Source organism: Eutrema salsugineum, unplaced genomic scaffold (assembly GCF_000478725.1).
Source record: "Eutrema salsugineum unplaced genomic scaffold, Eutsalg1_0 scaffold_14, whole genome shotgun sequence".
Classification (NCBI taxonomy): Eukaryota; Viridiplantae; Streptophyta; class Magnoliopsida; order Brassicales; family Brassicaceae; genus Eutrema; species Eutrema salsugineum.
This window is the reverse complement of record NW_006256877.1, coordinates 7659144-7669920: the sequence shown is the minus strand read 5'-3', so window position 1 is coordinate 7669920 and position 10777 is coordinate 7659144. Positions and strand designations below refer to the sequence as shown.

Here is a 10777-nt window from a genome sequence, read left to right as displayed (position 1 = left end):
TTCAATTTCTGTTTGTGATTTCAGGTATATGAACACCAGGTCTAGATCAAGAAGCTGCGGTCCTCCTTTTCCTCTAAACGACAACATCAACCTTCTGGTACCAAGGAGGAGAAGAGACAGACGTGGTAGACAACTTGATCAGACTGAGATGGCAGACCAAGGAGATCACGGGGTAGATATAGAACAACCAGTTCAGGAGCAACAGGCTCAAGGTCAGGGAGCTGGTATTGGAATTGGTCAGGGGTTTCACCAAGGCAATGTTCAGCAGGAACAGGTGCACCACCAACAAGCCTATGTCCACCAGGGACAAGCTCAGGCTCATCAACAGAGGCATCAGGCCAATGTTCAACAAAGACACCAGGTGCACCACCAACCCCACCCTTTCCAACCACAACAAAGAAGATATGAGCAACCCCAAATATATGTTGGCGAGAATGACAGGGCCAATGCTCATCAGTATGGGGCTGGTATTCAGGCACCACCTGTGCAGAACAACAACTTTGAAGTGAAAGCATCATTGCTGAATATGGTCCAGAACTCAAAGTTCCATGGGTTAGCAATGGAAGATCCCTTGGAACACTTGGACCAGTTTGATAAGGTGTGTGATCTGACCAAGATTAATGGAGTTTCAGAAGACAGCTTTAAGCTAAGACTATTCCCATTCAGTCTTGGTGACAAAGCTCATCAATGGGAGAAGAATCTTCCAAGAGGCTCCATTCAAACCTGGGAGCAATGCAAGCAAGCCTTCTTATCTAAGTTCTTCTCCACCTCAAGAACTGCAAAACTGAGAAACCAAATCTCTAGCTTCACTCAGCACAGCAATGAAAGTTTTGGTGAAGCATATGAGAGATTCAGGAGCTACACAAACCAATGCCCACACCATGGGTTTAGTGAGGCTTCTCTTCTCAGCACACTGTATAGGGGAGCTCTTCCCAAGATTAGAAACCAGCTGGATACTGCTTCAAATGGGAACTTTCTGGGTAAAGAGATACATGCTGCTTTAGAGCTAGTGGAGAACTTAGCATTGAGCAATGATACTTATGGTGAAGACTATGACAGATCAAATAGGTATGAAGGTTCAAGCTCAGAACAGAGGCTCACCAGAGAAGTTAAGGAGTTGAGGAGTGAATTGGACAAGCTGAAATTCACCACTCAGAAGCCAATGCATTTTGTTGGAGAGTATGAGGAACCTTCTCAAATTTTTGAGAACATAAGTGAAGAAGGTCTTACCCAAGAGGAGCTCAACTACATTGGGAATCAGAGGTTCCAAAGATATCAGTATGGTAATGCCAATCCAAACCTCTCTTACAGGAACACCAATGTAGCTAACCCACAAGACCAGGTCTATCCCAATTCTCAAGCTCCAAAGAACTTTGTTCCCAAGCACAACTTTCAAGGGTCATTCCAACCCAAGAATCAATTTGGTCAGAATCAGAGTTTTGGTCAGCAACAGCAACCATTTCAGGGCACTGGTTACACTTCACAGCAGCCAAAGGCACCACCAGGGTTTGGTCCACCACAGTTCCAACAGCAGGCGCCGGTTCAACAACAGTTTCAGCCACCAATGGTTCAACAGCAGCCACAGATGGGTACAGATATGGTTGGTATTCTGCAACAACTACTTCAGGGTCAACAGACTATGCAGCAGGAAATCAAGGAACTGAAGCAAAACCAGGCATCAAGCTCAAGGAACCAAGGTCACCTACCTGGAAAACCAGAACCCAACCCCAAGGAATATGCCAAGGCCATAACACTGAGGAGTGGCAAGGAGTTACCTGGTATTGAGAACAACAATGTGATCATTGAGGACAATGATCAACCTGAGGGGGAGGCAGCCTTAAAGGATGATCAAGTTGCTGAGAAACCAAGGTCAGAAAAGGGTAAAGAGGTAGCAAAGGAACCAGAACCAGAGAAGAAGTATGTGCCACCACCTCCATACCAACCCAAGCTCCCATTTCCAGGGAGATTTAAGAAGCAACTAGTGGACAAGGCAAGAGCTGTATTTGAGAAGGCACTCAAAGAGACACCACTCACAATGCCTCTCATTGATGCATTCTTAATGATGCCAAAGATGGGGAAGTTTTTGAAGGATGCTATTCTGAACAAGACAAAAGAGCTTCAAGGCATGGTAGTACTAAGTCATGAATGCAGTGCTATCATTCAGAGGAAGTCCATTCCAAGGAAGTTAACTGATCCAGGGAGCTTCACACTCCCCTGTGCCATTGGACCTCTTCTATTCTCTGGATGTCTTTGTGATTTAGGAGCATCAGTCAGCTTGATGCCATTCTCCATAGCACAGAAGCTGGGCTTTAGAGTTTTCAAACCTTCAAAGATTTCTCTTATCCTTGCAGATAGATCAGTTAGATTGCCTGTTGGTATGTTGGAAGATCTACCTGTCAAGATAGGTGGTTTTGAGGTTCCAACAGATTTTGTTGTGCTGGAGATGGATGAAGAGCCAGTAGATCCTCTTATCTTGGGCAGACCATTCTTAGCCACTGCAGGAGCTATTATTGATGTGAGAGGTGGGATAATAGAGCTTCAACTTGGGTCTGAAAAGCTCAAGTTTGATGTGAATGAGATGATGAAGAAGCCCACCATTGAAGGTCAATGTTTCTATGTAGAGACAATGGATCAGTTGGCTGATGAGTTGCTTGAGGAGCTGAACACAGAGGATCCTCTTCAAGCTACTCTGACTCAAGAACAAGGAGACAATGGGCTCTTGGCTGAAGCAAGTGAAGGGTATAAGCTGTATCTGGACAATGCAAGAGAGCTGGGTCCTGAAACAAGGTTTGTGGAGCTGGAACAGAATGGCACTGAGGTTTTTGCAATCCAAGAATCAGTCACCAGCCAAAGCAGCTTGGACCAGGACTGGAATGAGGCTGATGCACCCTCTGTTGAGCTCAAACCTCTACCAACAGGGCTCAGGTATGCTTTCTTAGGACTAAACTCCACATATCCTGTCATCATCAATGATAGCCTATTAGAGGACCAAGAGAGTGCATTGCTGAATGAAATAAGAAAGTTCAGGAGAGCCATAGGGTATTCTTTGGCTGATATTAGAGGGATCTCTCCTGACATCTGCACCCATAGGATCCACCTAGAGGACCAATCTATGTCCTCTATTGAGCACCAACGTAGACTTAACCCCAACCTTAGGGAAGTGGTTAAGAAGGAGATACTAAAGCTTCTTGAGGCAGGGATAATTTACCCAATCTCTGACTCAAGATGGGTATCTCCTGTTCATGTTGTGCCCAAGAAAGGTGGGATCACAGTGGTGAAAAACGATAAGGATGAACTCATAGCTCAAAGAACCATAACTGGCCACCGCATGTGCATTGACTATAGGAAATTGAATTCTGCTTCTAGAAAAGATCATTTTCCTTTACCATTCATTGATCAAATGCTTGAAAGGTTAGCTAATCATCCTTATTTTTGTTTTCTCGATGGGTACTCTGGATTTTTCCAAATTCCCATAGATCCAAGATCAAGAGAAAACAACATTCACATGCCCTTATGGCACTTATGCTTATAGGAGAATGCCTTTCGGTTTATGTAATGCACCGGCTACTTTTCAAAGGTGTATGATGCACATTTTCTCTGACATTATTGAAGAGAAAGTTGAGGTGTTCATGGATGACTTTAGTGTCTATGGCTCCTCCTTCTCGGATTGTCTCTCTAATTTGACACAGGTGTTGGAGAGATGTGAGCAACACAGCTTGGTGCTGAACTGGGAGAAGTGTCATTTCATGGTGCAAGAAGGGATAGTTCTTGGGCACAAGATCTCTGAAAAGGGCATTGAGGTTGATAAGGCAAAGGTGGAGGTTATGGTGAATCTGCAAACCCCCACTTCAGTTAAAGGGATAAGGAGCTTCCTGGGTCATGCAGGGTTTTATAGAAGATTCATAAAGGACTTCTCAAGGATTGCCAGGCCCTTAACAAGACTGTTGTGCAAGGAGGTGGATTTCATCTTTGATGTTGAATGTGAAGAAGCCTTTAAGTTGATCAAGGAGGCATTGGTTAGTGCACCAATAGTTCAGGCACCAGACTGGTCCCTACCTTTTGAGGTCATGACAGATGCTTCTGACTTTGCTGTTGGAGCAGTACTTGGACAAAAGAAAGACAAGAAGTTGCATGTGATCTACTATGCCAGTAGAACACTTGACTCTGCCCAAGAGAAGTATGCTACAACTGAAAAGGAAATGCTGGCAATAGTTTTTGCCTTTGATAAGTTCAGAAGCTACCTGGTGGGATCAAAGGTCATTGTGTATACTGATCATGCAGCCCTCAGGTACTTGATGACCAAGAAAGATGCCAAACCAAGGCTGTTGAGATGGGTTCTATTGCTCCAAGAGTTTGATATGGAGGTGCTTGATAAAAAGGGGATTGAGAATGGTGCTGCAGACCATCTCTCAAGGCTGAGGATTGAAGAAAAAGTCCCCATAGATGATGCTTTGCCTGAAGAGTCTCTGATGGTGCTCCATTCATACTTGGAGTTTGAGGAAGTAGAGAGCATTCAAGAAAGGAGGATGCCTTGGTTTGCAGATATAGTGAACTATCTTGCATGTGGGGTGGAGCCCCCTGAATTGGATGCTTACAAGAGAAAAAAATTCTTCAGAGATGTCCAGAGATACTATTGGGATGAGCCCTACCTCTATGTTCTGAACAAGGATCAGTTATACAGAAGATGTCTTGCTGAAGAGGAGATGCAACCTGTGTTGCAGGAATGTCATGGTTCTGCTTTTGGAGGTCACATGGGGGCATTCAAAACTGTAGCAAAGGTTCTTCAAAGTGGGTTCTGGTGGCCTACAATGTTCAAAGATGCCCAATTGGTGGTTTCAGCTTGTGATGCCTGTCAGAGGCATGGAAATATATCTAAAAGAAGTGAGATGCCTCAGAACCCCATTCTAGAAGTGGAGATCTTTGATTGTTGGGGGATTGACTTTATGGGACCTTTTATTTCATCCTTTGGAAATCAATACATACTTGTTGCTGTGGACTATGTGTCCAAATGGGTTGAGGCCATTGCTTCCCCTACCAATGACTCCAAGGTTGTAGTCAAGCTGTTTAAGAGCATCATATTTCCAAGGTTTGGAGTTCCAAGGGTTGTCATTTCTGATGGAGGATCCCACTTTTTGAACAAGACTCTGGAAGGTTTATTGAGAAAGCATGGAGTTAAACACAAGATAGCTACTCCATATCATCCCCAAACTAGTGGCCAAGTGGAGGTATCTAATAGACAAATCAAGGCCATTCTGGAAAGGACTGTCAGCTCAACCAGAAAAGATTGGAGCAAAAGGCTGGATGATGCATTATGGGCTTACAGGACTGCCTTTAAAACTCCAATTGGAACATCACCATTCAGTCTGCTATATGGGAAGAGCTGCCACCTTCCTGTGGAGTTGGAGTACAAAGCTATGTGGGCTGTGAAGTTTCTAAACTTTGATATCAAAACAGCTCAGGAGAAAAGAATCATGCAACTCCATGAGCTTGAGGAGATTAGGCTTGAGGCTTTTGAAAGCTCAAAGATCTATAAGGAGAAGACCAAAGTCCTGCATGACCAAAAGATTTTAAAGAGAGAGTTCAAGTGTGGTGATTTGGTCTTGCTTTTCAACTCCAGACTTAAGTTGTTTCCAGGAAAGCTTAAGTCTAGGTGGTCTGGACCTTTCAAAGTTCTTGAAGTGAGGCCTTATGGTGCCATTGTCTTGGAAGGAAAAAATGGTCAGGAATTTGTGGTGAATGGACAGAGAGTCAAGCATTACTTAGTTTCACAAGGGAAAGAGGAAGCTACATCAGTTCCTCTTCTTGATCCACCAGCCTGTTAACCAGGTTCTCAAAGTCAAACTTAGAGACTTTAAACAAAGTGCTCTTGGGAGACACCCCAAGCTTATCTTTGTACATAGTTCTTCTGATTTCTTCTCTTTTCTTTTATGTTTTAGAACTTTCTGATGGGTTTTGTGAGTTGGTCTCAGGTACTAAGTGATCTTTGGAGGACATAGCTCAGTGATGAATGGAAAGAAGCATGTGAGAGAGCTGAGAGAAGTGTTTAAGGCCAGAAAAACGTTTAAGTCCCAAAAGCTGCGGCCTAGGAGTGCGGGTCAGAAGAGAAGAGCCCAGGCCGCAGCAAGGTTCGGAATTTACTCCGGCCTGGGCGTGCGACCTGGAAAGAGGAAGGCCGAGCCGCACAGAAAGAAGAAGGCCCGAAACGTTTAAGTCCCATTTACTGCGGGATGGTTGCGCGGGTCAGAAGAGAGGGAGCTAGGCCGCACGACTATTCGGAATTTACTCCGGCCTGGGCGTGCGACCTAGGAGCGTAGACGCTGAGCCGCACCAAAAAGAAGAAGGCCGAGGGTTCTAAGTGTTAAACCGTGCGACCTGGTGCTGCGGCCTGAAACCCAAGGAGTCTAAGTCGCACGATCGTTCGGAATTTACTGCGGGATGGTTATGCGGCTCAGAAGAACGATGGCCAGGCCGCAGAAAGACTCGGAATTTACTCCGAGATGGTTGCGCGGGTCAGAGCAGAGGATGACCGGTCAGAAGAAAGATGGCCAGGCCGCAGAAAGACTCGGAATTTACTCCGAGATGGTTGCGCGGGTCAGAGCAGAGGATGACCAGGCCGCAGCATGAAGAGAACGGCCAGAATGCCTAAGTAACAAAAGCTGCGGGATGGTTGTGCGGGTCAGAGCAGAGGATGACCAGGCCGCACGAAATTTCTTCCGGTTCTACACCGAGACGGTCACACAGCTCGATCCCGACAGTTCCCGGACGCACGAAAGAGAGAAAGGAGGCCGGTCAATGAGAAAAGGATGGGTCAAAGCCTTGACTGGTCAAAATAGATCTATTGACCACCAGTCCAGAGGCTTGACCCTACCCCACACTCTCTCTTCCTCACTACAAAGCCTATCACTTTGATGATTACAACTGGGAGGAACCAGGCACTTCAGGGTTCAGAGCTCAACAGAAGATTGGTATTCTCCAACAATGGTGCAAGTACCAAGACAAAACCATCCACAAGATGGCCAAGTGCATCAAGGAGATGAAGAAGAGGATCAAGAAGCTTGAAAACCCTTGCAAAGGTGGGGCTCCAGCACCAGTTTCACCAAGAAACAGAGAGGAAGTTGGGGAGAGTTCCATGAACTGCACAGCCTTGGTCGCATATGGAACCACTTGGGTAGATCTTGACGACGGGAGTGATGAAGCCAGCCACCATTCTTGGGAAACACCGTCAGGCCACACATCGAACCCCTCCTACTCATTGGGGTCTGATTTCAACAGCCACTAGGTAACACTCAAAACCTTGTAAATAGCATGTAGACTTTTTTTTTTCCTTTTGCATTTTGCTTGTTTGCTTTGGTTTCACTTCTTTCTCATACTTTTATAACACAAGGGACTGTGTTATTTAAGTGTGGGGGAGGAGTTTCATCCTTTACTAACCATGTTTTCTATTTTCTCATTTTACACTTTGAGTCTTGAGTCACATTCTAGTTGCATAGTCATCTAAGTGCATATAAAAACCAAAAAAATGGAAAAATCTGAAAAATTTTCACAAAAAAATGATCATGTAGTTGCATTCTCATTTTTAGGATTGAGTCTAGATTGCATTTGCATATAGGTTGCATCTTGCAAGGAGTAATGATAGGTTTTCTAGAGAGTACATCACTTTGAGAACTTGAATTGAATATGCTTGTGAATCTTTTTCTATGCTTGCAAAGTCTGAAATGATTTGAATCTGAGAAGCAAGTTTGAATTAAACTCAACTCTAATTAAGTGGGAACCTTGAACTTGACTTGAAAATATCTTGTGATGCATTGTTTGAAAAAGCTTGTGGATACCAATATACATACTTGAGCTAGAACCACTGTTTTTACCACTCTTTTCCTTAGCTCAAGTAGCTGAATCCACATCATGGATCAGTTCCCACACCTTGAACCCATCCTTCTTTTAAGCCAATGTTTGTGTGTGAATTGAAAGGCCACCTTGGATCAAACTTAGCAGAAAGTGTTAGGTTTAGAGCGACAAGGGCAGGTCTCATTGAGTGCTGTGTTCCAACATCAAGGAACTGAGAGTTTTGGCGAGGAATAAGTGTGGGGGAAAAGACCTTTTGGTGAGTGGAAAAAGGTGAGATGAGTGGAAAGAGAGAGTGAAAATAACTAGGGGAATGAAAGAAAAAGAAGTCAGTCTTGGTGTTTTGAGAAAGTGAGCTCTGGTTTGTTGAAAAGAAAAATCTAGCCTCTAAGTGAAAAAGAAAGAAAAGAAGCCAAAAGCTCAAATGTTTTGATAAGAAAGAAAGAAGAGGCTAGAAGTTGTAAAAGAAAAAGAGCTGTGTAAAGTTTGAGTTCCAAGACTTGAGAGTGAAAGTGAAGAACAAATCCCCTAGTGAGAGAAAAATGAGTGTGAAAAGTGAGGTCTTTGAGCAAGAGAGGAAGCTTTGAGTAGAGGGTGGGGAGTGATGAGTCTTTGCCCTTGTATGCATAGGTTGCTTTTTACCTTTAGCATTCTGCCAAAGTTTGATCATTCATAGAGAGATCCCTTTGCTGCATTTAACCCACTTGAACACTGATGAGATCATTTTAATCTCATAGCCTCTCCCTAGCCAAGCCAGCTTGTTTAAACCTTGCATCATGAGATCCACCTGATAAAAGCTTAATGAATGTGAAGGAATTTAACATCGCGGTCAGAAACTATAGTCCTAGGCATTCCGTGCAACCTAACCACTTCTCTAAAGAACAAATCAGCCACATTAGACGCATCATCAGTCTTATGACAAGGTATAAAGTGCGCAATTTTTGAGAACCTATCGACCACAACAAAGACACTCATTTGCTCTTTTTGCTTGAGGACAAGCAAAGGACAAGTGTGGGGGAGTTGATATGTTCATAATTTGCATCATTTAGGTTGCATAAATCATTCCAAATCATGTTTTATTTCATGTATTTTAGGTCCCTAGGGTTTGTTTTAGAACTTAGGAGATGCATTAGGTCCCAATGAGTCTTTGCATGTTTTGAGTGTATATCAGGTGAATTTAGAGCTGAAAAGATGAATCCAGGAGGTGGAATGGTGAGCAGAGCTTGAAAAAGTGGAAAAATTGGGTCTATGGAGGTTATCGGCCATTCTCGCTGGCCAGGAAGGTTTTACCGGCCATTTTCATGTACCGCGGGAAGCTTTACCGGCCATTTTCACTGGGTGCAAACATGTCTCAGAAATCGCCTGTCCGGGGAACCTTCCGGTCCGATTCAGACAGCGGGTGCTTCATAGAAGTTGGAGAGCATTGCATCACGGTCTTATAGCAATTGGAATCGTGGAATTCGGACGTGTGAGCAGAGAGATAAGCTTGTCGGAAGGAACCCCCGTCTCGCAGGTATTCCGGACCGAGCAGATCAGTTCTGAAGGATGCGAAGGACGGTGCACTTCCAGGCGATTCAGTTTCCGGGTCCTTCATGAGAATCAGAGACATTTGAGTCTTCTTTCCAGAACGTCCAACAGCATCCAATTCGGATCTATGAGCAGGAAGATACGGTCTCCGGAATGGACACATGTCTAGACGCCTCTCTCTGGTCGTGTACATGCACTACAAAGATGTGCCCTCCAGGAAGCCTTACACTTCCCAAGCACCGAAGCTTCCTTCACCAAAGTTGGAGATAAATGAGTCCTCTGTCTTATGCAACCGAAATCATTCAATTCGGACAAGTCTCATAGGAGTTACACTCTCCGGAATGCGAAGTGGTCTAAACTGCTCTGGATGCTGCGAGATGGTCTTGCGACTTGGTTAACCCGCAGGCCTGAAGATGAACGCCTGAATGCTGATGCTGCGAGTTGAAATATGCGGGTAAACTATCACTGGAAGAGATCTCAAGCTCCCGAGCAAGAGAAATGCTAAGTTCACAATTGTGCGACTTAGGCATGCGAGTTAGCCGCGCCTGGAACTATGCCGCACGATCACTCGCAAATCACTCCGACTTGAGCCTGCGACCTAGGTGCAATAGAGACCAACCCGCACAGTTTGTACATTCCCCAGAAACCGCCTTAGCCCTGCGAGTTGGAGAGGAAGGAGACCAAGCCGCAGCAACACTCGCAAAACACTCCTACTTAGGCGTGCGGCTAAGACAAGGCGATTCAGGCTTCACAAGACAAGTCTTCATCTACTGCGACTTAGGTGTGCGACCTCGGACATACTGGACCAACCCGCAGTAATTCCCACTTTATCCATTAAAGCCGGGTCAGGACCCGGTTTGTTCCGGGCTGACCCGGTTCGTTTTTAAGGAAGTATAAATACTTTCTAGGGTTTTTTGGGGAAAGGGTTAAGTTTTATTCCCTTTGTCTCTTGCCTCTTTTGTAAAAGACTCCATTAAGAAGAGAAATATCTATACTTGAGTGCTGAATCAAGAGAGTTTTAAGAGATCTGGGTGTTTAAAGCTGTTTTCTTTTGAATCTATCATCTCCATCTCCATTTCTCATCATTAATCATGCTAATCTTCTCAACTTGCAAAGGTTTAAGAGAGATTAGTATGATTAGTGAGTAGTCACCTTAATGAGGTTCTAGATATGTAGGTTAGGGTGCTAAAGTGTTAGATTAGGAGTGTTTAGGGCTAGATTCATTGATTCATCTCTCTAAACAGCTGTTCTCTATGCTAGATCCTTGATAATCACTTGAGATCTAGATTCTGGGAATTTCATGCATCAAAAGTGTTTGATGAAATTCCTGAAAGAGCTGTATTAGAGGTTTAAGCATTTTTCTGCATGATGATGTATTGTTATTTGCTTGAATGATCATTAAGAGCTG

The 10777-nt window shown here is 44.3% G+C and overlaps 1 non-coding gene across 1 annotated transcript; it reads right to left on the bottom strand.

Moving 5' to 3' along the window:
* Positions 1-781: 781 nt before the first annotated feature.
* Positions 782-888, bottom strand: LOC112088791. Its single transcript, XR_002900727.1, has one exon. It is a non-coding gene; the product is annotated as a small nucleolar RNA R71 (small nucleolar RNA).
* Positions 889-10777: the final 9889 nt, after the last annotated feature.